This window comes from Anopheles darlingi, chromosome 3, assembly GCF_943734745.1.
Source record: "Anopheles darlingi chromosome 3, idAnoDarlMG_H_01, whole genome shotgun sequence".
In the NCBI taxonomy this organism is placed as follows: domain Eukaryota; kingdom Metazoa; phylum Arthropoda; class Insecta; order Diptera; family Culicidae; genus Anopheles; species Anopheles darlingi.
In genome coordinates this window covers 34,302,322-34,314,930 of record NC_064875.1, presented here as the reverse complement: position 1 = coordinate 34,314,930, position 12,609 = coordinate 34,302,322, and the positions used below count along the sequence as shown (strand labels likewise).

The following is a 12,609-nucleotide window of genomic DNA, read 5'->3' as shown; positions in this document are numbered from 1 at the left end:
AGACAGGGCTATGGGAAGGACATTACACCTAGCACCTCGGCTAATGTGGTGCAGGATTAGCAGGATGTTAATTTACCTTTCGTCTCGCCACGGGTGTTCTCCTTCGAAACGCCATGACCGACCGACCGACCGCACAGGTTGGTCGGACGACCAACACCCCCCACAGTAGTTTGGCCAGCAAACTATGGCAGCTACTTTTCTACCCAACTAGCACCGTGGGTGTGGGGTAATGAGCTGATTTGCAGACCGATCACCAGACCGATCGTTGACCGTAAGAAGTGTGGGGCTTTATCATAGCGTCAGAGTTTTCTCGGATTTCGAATTCCCCGAGCCAGACCAGAGCCAGATGATTCTGCTTTGGCCAGTAAGCATGATTGATGCCATTTGCCCCAATCCAGAATGAGACGAATGAAGTCTTACGAATCCACAGGTCGCAACTGAAATGCAAATAAGCCGTCTCGTGCCGGTGCCACGCTGGTTTGTGAAAAGAGGAAACCTTTTGCCAGCATCTTGATGATAAACGTGGTTTTATGAAGATCTCTTAGCAAGAGACTAACAGTTTGAGTTGAAACAGCTCGTCGATTACGGGGTTTAATCTAATGAAAAATGTACCGCATCAAACAAACAGAAAATGGAACCACCTGGCTTAGGATGGCCAGGACAGCGCTCCACGACTACGACATTGATTGCCTTACATCGAACATGCTATCGATAGTATTAAATAACCGCGCGCAACTGGTGATAGGCATCGTAGCGATTGCGCTTGTGATGTGACCTTGAATCCTTCAGCCGGATGGGAGTAATATGTGCTCGTCCGCGGTCCAGTCCACCTCCTCCGCAGACTCCTCGACTACTTCCGAACGAGCCTCGATCACAGCAACCACCGCTGTCTGCCCCTGTTACGGTTGCCGCCTCTACCGTAAACACCACCGAGACTGCCACTATCACCCTTCGGAGTCTTACAGCGATTACACTTATTACGCCAGGCGTTCCTGTTATTTCAATGACCACAGTTCCAATCACCTTCGCGATCGCGGACCACCTCCGGTGCATGCAAATTCACTGCAGCCTAGTATCGTCATACGTGACCATTCATGTTCTCCTTGTCTTTGTCCATCCAGACTTTTGGCTTCTGGGTGCGCTTATCTTGTTTGATCACGCCAACCGAACCGGACCTCTCGACGACTTCCTCTTTTGTCGTTTACGGTGTCCTTGGATGAAGATGATGTCCTCCTGAGCGATCATTTAATCGTCACTACGAGCAACTGCACTAAACACTGTTATCCAACGAACTGCACTACTGTTTAGTGCAACTGTACTAAACACTGTTATCGAAACTTAACTATATAAACGAATTAAACTATTAGATACTCACGGTTCTCGAATGATGGGCCGTGTTCTTTTTTCCATATTCCTTTTTTCGTACTAAGTCGCACTAGTAATCAATTGCAACCTGCAAATATGTTACAAAAAAAATTGGTATTAATACCGTGATCTCTCAAATCATAGAGTGATCTATCAAATTGAACCAAATTCACTTACCCAGGACGTTGCTGTTGAAAATTGTTTGGATTATTTTGGATGCAAAATCCAACCTCACTTCCACTTAAGAATCTTTCTTCGCACAAACGGGTGTTTCTTCGCACAAAACAAAGCTGTGCGTGACGTGCGTGATTTTACGTGAACATAACCTGAAACGATCGATCGAATCGATTAATCGTTTTCGCTGAATCGTTTCATCGATTAATACAAAAAAATTGATTAAAAGCATCCGCATGCATTTTTTATCGATATCATCGATAAATATTATTGATTTGAAAAAAATGGAATTTATTGTAAGATGAATGGTTTTTTGTTATAATTTTGGTGGTGGTACGGCGAACCATCCATATCATGTAATTTAATCGTCTTCTCCCGTGCGATGTTTTTTGCATTTCGGTAAAAGGCCGAAATACGCCCCCCCCTCACCCCCCACCTTGTGTCACAAAAAATCGCTGTTTAACCGTAAAATGTAACTTTTACACCCCCTAACCTCCTAACACTGTTCCACATATTTTTATGACGGTTAGTTTATCTAAAAAGTGGTAATTTATGAAATATCTTGAAACCGAAAATATTCGGTCACTCAGAAACTCACTGTGACTCACTCACTTAATTTTACTTATAGTTTAAAAAGTGCCCCCTTTCCTAATTTTGGAATCTTTTGGCCATAAAACGTGCTGCCAATTTTTTTGGGTTTTAAAACAATTTTTTTCGTCAATCAATTCGTCGATCCGACAAATCGTTCGATCGACTGTCAAAGTTTAGCAACACCGTTTTTCCGGAAATCCACCGCCCACCCCCTCGTCACATTTTATTTCATTTCGACGGCGTGGTTCGGCGTGGTTTGTGCTTTTTTACCAATTGGTTTTTTCCTGTGTAAAAATGGACATTGATGAACATTGTGAAAAGATAGTAAGTTTGTGAAAACAGTTTTTGAAGAAAACTTTTTGTTTTACACTTTTTTTCCCCCACGCAGGATGTGCTTATGGAGCATGTGCTCCTGGAGGAGCCACCGCCACCGGAGAACAAGGAGGAAGCCTTAACACCGCCACTGCTGGTTGACCGCCACGCCACCGCCACCGCCGCCGCCACCGCCACCTCGGGAACACCGCCCCCTGATCAGGCAGGCCCCGTGCCCCCGACACCACCACCACCAGCTCCACCAGGATCCGCCACCACCAGACGGCGCCGGACGCGCAGAGCGGGGCGGCGCGCCCGCCGTGAGCGCGAGGCGAGGCGTCGCCTTGCTCTGCGCGCCCACTTAACGACACTGGATATGGCGCGGTCTCATGACCATCTAATGGTCATGATCGGGGAAGCGCAGCGCTACGGGATGGGTGAGTTCCACGGACGTGGCCGCGGCCGCGTTTAAGTTGCTGAACGTCACCGCTGGTACAGAATAAAATATTGTTAAAAATGGAAAAGAGCGAAAATTTCCACAATAAAAATGGAAAAGAGCGAAAATTTTCCCGCCGTTAGCGCGAGGCGAGGCGTCGCCTTGCTCTGCGCGCCCACTTAACGACACTGGATATGGCGCGGTCTCATAACCATCTAATGGTCATGATCGGGGAAGCGCAGCGCTACGGGATGGGTGAGTTCCACGGACGTGGCCGCGGCCGCGTTTAAGTTGCTGAACGTCACTGCTGGTACAGAATAAAATATTGTTAAAAATGGAAAACAGCGAAAATTTCCACAGCGAAACACGCCCTTCCTTCCGTCTCACCTTAAATTAGAGCGTATTACTTTTAAATTTTCATGCTAGAACTACTTCCTCGATGATGGGCTTATCGACAAAAGTAAAAATGGAAGAATTGGACATTGAACAATTGTGCGAACAAATGGTAAGCTTGTGAAAACAGTTTTTGAAGAAAACTTGTTTTACACTTTTTTCCCCCACGCAGGGCGATTTAAAGTCCGATCAGGACCAAGAAGGACTTCTGGAGGAAGACATGCTTCTTGAGGTGGACCCCGAGTTGTCCCGAAATGAAGGCTGAAATTCCGCCTCAAAATTCAGCGCAAGGGCCCCAACAAGTCCCGCATCAGGAAGCATCAGGATCCCGAGGAAGAAACCGGCGCCGGACGCGCCAAGCAGGACGACGCGCCCGTCGTGAGCGAGAGCAGCGGCGACGCCTTGCTCTTCGTGCTAATGTAGCCGCCATAGACACCATGTATATGGTGAGAAATGTACAGATGAATATGCTGAGAGGACGTGGACGTGGCCGCGGCTGGATGTGGATTTGCGTGGTATTATTTCCGCCAACCGTTGATTGGTTACTGCTTCCGGTTATAATTTGCTGCTGTTGTTGCAACTGATGATGGTGTTGCTGTTGTTGAATCTTCAATTGTAGCTGCTTCGTAGCCATGAGGAGCTGATTCGGTGTGGTGTTTGAAGTAACATTGGCCGCCGTGATGTGAACCTGTTGGAACCATTATAAAACCATTTAATATACAAACACAATACGTCGGTATATATTGGGGAATCATTTAGCAATCGTTAACCTACCGGAAATCGGTGTGCCCGCCCTAGGCCGTTGACTGATGTTCAGTAGCTGTATCTGTTGACCCGGTTGACCAGCATTCACCGTTAGTGGTCCACCGGTTCGTCAAAGCGAAGATGGAATATACGAAAGAGTTTGCCAAGCGCATTCCTTCAAAGGCCAAAAACCTACCAGTAGGTAGAGTGAGTAGACTGGAGCCACTTGTTTGTGGATTCGTCAAAACGACCGTTTGTGTCGTTTGCGAGTTACCAGACAGTATGGTATTATTAGCACCGGCGTTGATGGTGTTCACAGCAGCCTGTGTGGTGTTGGTCACTGGAACGGACACAAGTAGGCTAGTCGTCTGGTTAAGTAGGCTAGTCGACCGGTTGTCGTTCCTGACGGCGTAGACGAAAGAGTCTGAGAAATCGGCTGTGGAAGTCCGGCAATTTGAACCTGTTTGAGGGCGCATAAAGTGAACAATAATAAATCTCACTACCTGCCATCACCTTTACTTTCGTTTTCTACATCAACCAACCTGAACGTTTTGCAGTCCCGGAATGGACGCCATCGCACCGTGAAGACTGGTAAAGTTGAGTCCCTGCAAGTTAACCGTAGTTGGTCCGGTCCGGTCGACGGTCGGGCATCACCCTCGCCCGCGTGATCGGGTGATCGTGCGGATGCCCGCGTTCCCCCAGCACCCGCTCCTGCCGCATCTCCTTTGATCGAGCGATCGATCAAAGCGAGCGGCCCACCGCTCCGGGTACTGGGGCTCACGCAGCTACGGAATTTCCAACAGGCTTGCCCTTCTCGTACAACGTCGAGAGCGCCCTGGAAAACTCATCCTTTTCCTGTAGCCGTAGGTAATGCTTGTAGAAGCATTCCTCGACGGAATCGTGCGTCTTCGACTGTATATTGATACCGGAAAACTTGGTCAGATAGTCGACCACCTGCGTTCCTGCGTCGAGATGTAATCATCTATGAACGGGACAATCTCATGCTCGCCCTGTCCCCGGATGCACGTGATGCCCGGGGTTTCACCGTCAACATCTTTCCATCGGAACGGATTTCACTTTCCCCCGGTTTCAGCGTCACAAACTCGGCATCCATCGCGACCAGATCGCCTGCGCTAAAGATTTCATTCCTTGCCAACGGTTTAAAGCCTTCCGATAACTCATCAGCCTCACGCTGCGACGAAGGTTGCTGTAGCATCGTTATACATACAGATTATTATAAGAGGCAAAGAGATTCAGGTTCCGTAACGACACACCTTTCCGCTAGTATGTCGGATATCTTGATCTTGAGCATCGCCAGTATCCGATTTCACCAAGAAGCGCAGAGGTTTGGTGCTGACTACTGACTGATAACTGACCGACTGTTGATGCTGATGCTGTTGCTGCTGGTCGGCATTATTACGACGAATAATACGCTGTATCTTTTCTGTATGTTGGTTTGGGGTTAGTGCTGGTGCGTAGTGCTGGGTCGCGTAGAAGCTGCCGGCGTACGGGATTCCTTCCCGCACCGCCTCCAGCACGGCTTCATGGACCGATCAATAACCTCCTCCGGCTACTGTGGCTACCACCGAGCATTATCGTAGACGAGGTAGATCGAGAAGATCAGCGCACCGGTCGAAGCGTACACGTTTTGCCACCAAACAGAACAACATCAGAGGCTGCAAGGGAGAGTGGGAGTAACCGAAAACCGTAAGGTAAGGAAGGAAGGCTGCTGCTTACCTCTTGTGAATTAAAGTTGGCCGAATTTAATTCATCGGGGTCTTTCGGCGTACATCACCACACCAGGACGGGCCGGACGGACCCATAGCTGCGTCGGTCGGGTACGGGAACAGCGAAAAACCGCGAAAGCGAAAAAACCGCGAAAGCGAAAAACCGCGTCACACACTTTTCACTGTCAAATCTTGAAGTTTTTTGTTCTACATGCAGTAACCTTGGTTTTTCGCAAACGACATTCCAAGAGTCCCACCATCTTGGAGTGACCTTGGCAACTGCTCGAAATAAAAAGTTTTTGCTGTCATTTTTGGTTTACGCATAGTCTTTTTGTTTATAGTCATTTTGATGCATAGTCAGTTTTGGTTGGTTTGGTATTTTTGCCAACTTGTGGTAAGTAATTAACTTGTGTGATTTCTGACTTTTGGTCAGTGATTAACTTGTGGTCAGAGTCAGAGTGAGTTAAAGTTGTGTTGTGATGGAAAAGGACCTGGCTAAAGAAGGAAGGAAGGAGGAGGAATGGCAAAAGGTAAGAGAAAAGTTTTTTTGATTAGGGGAATCGGCGTTCGGGGACATGGGAGGGGCGATCATGCGAAGGATAACGCGATGGCGTTCCACGCCATCCTACTTCGCCAGGTACTTATCGTAATAAGCGAATAAGCGGGGCTTGCGCTTGCGCATTGACCGATATCCGACCGATAAGAAAGCTTATTAGACCGTGTCCTGGTCGCTCAGGCGGTCGGGAAGATTGACGTGTCCATGCCGGGCGAGGGCATGATCATCGACTACGTGTATCACTTCAAGCAGTGTTCAACTTCAATTGCCGTTCTCCGAGGGATTAGAATCAAACAGTACACCGTGATTTCTGAAAGTAAAGTGACGATTTATGCAAAGTTTAAGGGTTTATATACCCTTTCGTTTCCTATCATTGATAGGCGCGAGCGAGATGGATGATCTCGCTCCAAGAGTTACATATTTAGAAAATACGTTTCGGATATACCGCATGCCTTAAATGCTACCACATGCAATGATTACAAAATGTATATAAGAAGCCTGTTGGTGATAGCGTGGGAAAGTCACCAACGCGAAGATAGTCCTAGCTGACATAAAACAGACCCCGAAGTGCATCCATGTTTTGAGAAGCGACCAACGCATTGATTTGTCTGTTTAGGATTCCTATCGCTCTATGGCGTTGCCGCCCGCACGGTTACCATACGCGCATACCAGACGCTCCTACACTTGTCGCCTAATGCGTCGGTCGTTAATTTATTTTATTTTTGAAATTACAACTTCGCGTTGGTGTGATACGAAATTCCTAATTGTGAATATGATGCAGTTACCCCGTTCTCGACAAAGAAAGAGTGAGAAATTGAAGGCCGCGGTTGTGATCGAATGTGGAAAAATTACATCACGTAGTCATTGGCGAAAAAAACGACTGAGAGGCGCATTGCAAACTCGTGTAGTGCTTGTGCAATGGTAAGTATTGTTGTGTTTTGAAGTAGATTTATGTTTCCAAAAGTTATCTGATCTCTGATCATTTCAGGTTAAAAGCTACCGGGTCTATGATCGTGTAGAGACGACAGAGATTGTTTGATATCAATCCTACACACAAGGAGTTGCGCCGAGGACCAGGGAGGAGTCAAAATTTCCTGCATCACATCAAGAAGGAGAAAGTGAAAATTACAGAAGCAGATAGTTGTGTACAGCGAAAACAGTATATTGTACGTGACCCATTGCTGCCGTAGAACTTTCGAAGCCAAAGCCAAAGCGGTGAATCGTCTGTGCTGTAGCACATTGATATAAACAATATCACATGGATATAAAAAAATGTGCAAAATAATAATATGAAATTCAATATTCAAAAATGTGCTCCAAAAGTACAAAACCCATGCAGTTTTGTTTCATTATTAAATATGTTATTTATTATAAAATATTTTCATAAAATGTGAAAACGATCCAAGCAGGCTATAAAATCTAAAAATAGAATAAAAACGCTCCAAGCCGGTTTTAAAACAGTGTCCAAATAGTTTCCGCCGGTCGCAATTTGTCCCACTACAGCGTCCAAATTGATGCCCATCGAGAGGGACAATCCGCGGATTGTGCTGCGGCCGAATAGGTGCTACGGACGCAAAAATATATGGAAAATTTGCTTGATATTTTGGGATTGGGCACCTCTTTGGGCATCAGACAATCCGCGGATTGGGCATCAATACGGTCTCTCTTTCCTCGTTGGGTCTGGACCTGGACCAGGCCGAACTCAATGAGTTATTGGTAGGTCGACGAGTTTTCTTAAAAACATTCGAAAATACAATTGGTGTTTTCAACATCTTTGGACAACTTTATGTCTACTTTCAAGGTTCAAGGACCATCAAGTCGCATCGCTACACACCAAGCACGTTCCTGCAATGCAGATCGTGGGAGCTACAATTAATAATAAATATTAATAATAATAGAAACATAATGAATTGGTTAGACTTTTCAAAACAGCTCTGGACGTAATGCCAACAACCGTCATCTATTGGCATACGAGTTGACAAAAGACCTGCTGGACAGCATGAAAGGCCCAATCGCCGAGGTTGCCGTTTCGTTTGTAGACGAAGGATGTGGTAGGCAAGGAGAGGATGAGTATCATTTTAATATCAAAATGATTAATCCGTTGACAGTTGAGCAAAACAATTGGTAGTTACAGTTAGCAACAGTTGATGTTATTGTTTTTATTTTTATTGTTTTTTTTTCATTTTTAAGTTAACTCTCTTACACACTAACTCTGACACTCTGCACACTGACTCTACTATATCTATCTATCTAATACTATCTTATACTGACTATCACACTCTGCCTCACTCCTAACCAACTGTTATGGCGTGCCCGGGCACGAATAACAGCCACTCACTTTGTGTTGACAACCTCTTGAATCTGTTGTCGGCTGCTACTGGCGAACTGGTATGGTGAAATGGGACGACGAATGACCGACCCAGGGACTGGTGACTCACAAAAACGAATCGGATCCCGAGATGCTGTTGATGTCGAGATCGGATGCTGGGAGCGATTACTCGGCTACAGGATGTTGGTTAACATTAGTTTTAGTAACATGTTGACATGCTGAGCGAATGCAGGTTCCGTGGACTGTTTGGATCCTTTGGTGAGAGCACCGCTATCCGATGCTAATCGTTTTATTTTTTTTATTATTTTTTTTATCACCAACACCATCACTACTACTCGTATTAGCATACGGAGTATCTGGATCTCTCGATTCACCATCGGTGGCGAGTTGGAATGGTAGCCATCGTTTCATCGTCGCTTTCAATGCATATCAGCTCCATTCTCCGTTCATACGATGGAGGACACGGAGAGACAGGGCTATGGGAAGGACATTACACCTAGCACCTCGGCTAATGTGGTGCAGGATTAGCAGGATGTTAATTTACCTTTCGTCTCGCCACGGGTGTTCTCCTTCGAAACGCCATGACCGACCGACCGACCGCACAGGTTGGTCGGACGACCAACACCCCCCACAGTAGTTTGGCCAGCAAACTATGGCAGCTACTTTTCTACCCAACTAGCACCGTGGGTGTGGGGTAATGAGCTGATTTGCAGACCGATCACCAGACCGATCGTTGACCGTAAGAAGTGTGGGGCTTTATCATAGCGTCAGAGTTTTCTCGGATTTCGAATTCCCCGAGCCAGACCAGAGCCAGATGATTCTGCTTTGGCCAGTAAGCATGATTGATGCCATTTGCCCCAATCCAGAATGAGACGAATGAAGTCTTACGAATCCACAGGTCGCAACTGAAATGCAAATAAGCCGTCTCGTGCCGGTGCCACGCTGGTTTGTGAAAAGAGGAAACCTTTTGCCAGCATCTTGATGATAAACGTGGTTTTATGAAGATCTCTTAGCAAGAGACTAACAGTTTGAGTTGAAACAGCTCGTCGATTACGGGGTTTAATCTAATGAAAAATGTACCGCATCAAACAAACAGAAAATGGAACCACCTGGCTTAGGATGGCCAGGACAGCGCTCCACGACTACGACATTGATTGCCTTACATCGAACATGCTATCGATAGTATTAAATAACCGCGCGCAACTGGTGATAGGCATCGTAGCGATTGCGCTTGTGATGTGACCTTGAATCCTTCAGCCGGATGGGAGTAATATGTGCTCGCCCGCGGTCCAGTCCACCTCCTCCGCAGACTCCTCGACTACTTCCGAACGAGCCTCGATCACAGCAACCACCGCTGTCTGCCCCTGTTACGGTTGCCGCCTCTACCGTAAACACCACCGAGACTGCCACTATCACCCTTCGGAGTCTTACAGCGATTACACTTATTACGCCAGGCGTTCCTGTTATTTCAATGACCACAGTTCCAATCACCTTCGCGATCGCGGACCACCTCCGGTGCATGCAAATTCACTGCAGCCTAGTATCGTCATACGTGACCATTCATGTTCTCCTTGTCTTTGTCCATCCAGACTTTTGGCTTCTGGGTGCGCTTATCTTGTTTGATCACGCCAACCGAACCGGACCTCTCGACGACTTCCTCTTTTGTCGTTTACGGTGTCCTTGGATGAAGATGATGTCCTCCTGAGCGATCATTTAATCGTCACTACGAGCAACTGCACTAAACACTGTTATCCAACGAACTGCACTACTGTTTAGTGCAACTGTACTAAACACTGTTATCGAAACTTAACTATATAAACGAATTAAACTATTAGATACTCACGGTTCTCGAATGATGGGCCGTGTTCTTTTTTCCATATTCCTTTTTTCGTACTAAGTCGCACTAGTAATCAATTGCAACCTGCAAATATGTTACAAAAAAAATTGGTATTAATACCGTGATCTCTCAAATCATAGAGTGATCTATCAAATTGAACCAAATTCACTTACCCAGGACGTTGCTGTTGAAAATTGTTTGGATTATTTTGGATGCAAAATCCAACCTCACTTCCACTTAAGAATCTTTCTTCGCACAAACGGGTGTTTCTTCGCACAAAACAAAGCTGTGCGTGACGTGCGTGATTTTACGTGAACATAACCTGAAACGATCGATCGAATCGATTAATCGTTTTCGCTGAATCGTTTCATCGATTAATACAAAAAAATTGATTAAAAGCATCCGCATGCATTTTTTTATCGATATCATCGATAAATATTATTGATTTGAAAAAAATGGAATTTATTGTAAGATGAATGGTTTTTTGTTATAATTTTGGTGGTGGTACGGCGAACCATCCATATCATGTAATTTAATCGTCTTCTCCCGTGCGATGTTTTTTGCATTTCGGTAAAAGGCCGAAATACGCCACCCCCTCACCCCCCACCTTGTGTCACAAAAAATCGCTGTTTAACCGTAAAATGTAACTTTTACACCCCCTAACCTCCTAACACTGTTCCACATATTTTTATGACGGTTAGTTTATCTAAAAAGTGGTAATTTATGAAATATCTTGAAACCGAAAATATTCGGTCACTCAGAAACTCACTGTGACTCACTCACTTAATTTTACTTATAGTTTAAAAAGTGCCCCCTTTCCTAATTTTGGAATCTTTTGGCCATAAAACGTGCTGCCAATTTTTTTGGGTTTTTAAACAATTTTTTTCGTCAATCAATTCGTCGATCCGACAAATCGTTCGATCGACTGTCAAAGTTTAGCAACACCGTTTTTCCGGAAATCCACCGCCCACCCCCTCGTCACATTTTATTTCATTTCGACGGCGTGGTTCGGCGTGGTTTGTGCTTTTTTACCAATTGGTTTTTTCCTGTGTAAAAATGGACATTGATGAACATTGTGAAAAGATAGTAAGTTTGTGAAAACAGTTTTTGAAGAAAACTTTTTGTTTTACACTTTTTTTCCCCCACGCAGGATGTGCTTATGGAGCATGTGCTCCTGGAGGAGCCACCGCCACCGGAGAACAAGGAGGAAGCCTTAACACCGCCACTGCTGGTTGACCGCCACGCCACCGCCACCGCCGCCGCCACCGCCACCTCGGGAACACCGCCCCCTGATCAGGCAGGCCCCGTGCCCCCGACACCACCACCACCAGCTCCACCAGGATCCGCCACCACCAGACGGCGCCGGACGCGCAGAGCGGGGCGGCGCGCCCGCCGTGAGCGCGAGGCGAGGCGTCGCCTTGCTCTGCGCGCCCACTTAACGACACTGGATATGGCGCGGTCTCATGACCATCTAATGGTCATGATCGGGGAAGCGCAGCGCTACGGGATGGGTGAGTTCCACGGACGTGGCCGCGGCCGCGTTTAAGTTGCTGAACGTCACTGCTGGTACAGAATAAAATATTGTTAAAAATGGAAAAGAGCGAAAATTTCCACAATAAAAATGGAAAAGAGCGAAAATTTTCCCGCCGTGAGCGCGAGGCGAGGCGTCGCCTTGCTCTGCGCGCCCACTTAACGACACTGGATATGGCGCGGTCTCATGACCATCTAATGGTCATGATCGGGGAAGCGCAGCGCTACGGGATGGGTGAGTTCCACGGACGTGGCCGCGGCCGCGTTTAAGTTGCTGAACGTCACTGCTGGTACAGAATAAAATATTGTTAAAAATGGAAAACAGCGAAAATTTCCACAGCGAAACACGCCCTTCCTTCCGTCTCACCTTAAATTAGAGCGTATTACTTTTAAATTTTCATGCTAGAACTACTTCCTCGATGATGGGCTTATCGACAAAAGTAAAAATGGAAGAATTGGACATTGAACAATTGTGCGAACAAATGGTAAGCTTGTGAAAACAGTTTTTGAAGAAAACTTGTTTTACACTTTTTTCCCCCACGCAGGGCGATTTAAAGTCCGATCAGGACCAAGAAGGACTTCTGGAGGAAGACATGCTTCTTGAGGTGGACCCCG

The 12,609-nt window shown here is 46.3% G+C and overlaps 1 long non-coding RNA gene across 2 annotated transcripts; it reads right to left on the bottom strand.

The window, feature by feature from the left end:
* Positions 1-3,114: 3,114 nt before the first annotated feature.
* LOC125955763 (uncharacterized) lies at positions 3,115-5,993 on the bottom strand. 2 transcript variants are annotated; one of them, XR_007469099.1, is made up of 5 exons: positions 5,753-5,993; positions 5,290-5,691; positions 4,558-5,222; positions 4,046-4,475; positions 3,115-3,959 (listed from the first exon to the last, which is right to left on the bottom strand). It is a non-coding gene; the product is annotated as an uncharacterized LOC125955763 (long non-coding RNA). The 2 variants fall into 2 exon arrangements; XR_007469098.1 differs by having other exon boundaries at positions 4,558-5,691.
* Between the last annotated feature and the right edge of the window lie 6,616 nt (positions 5,994-12,609).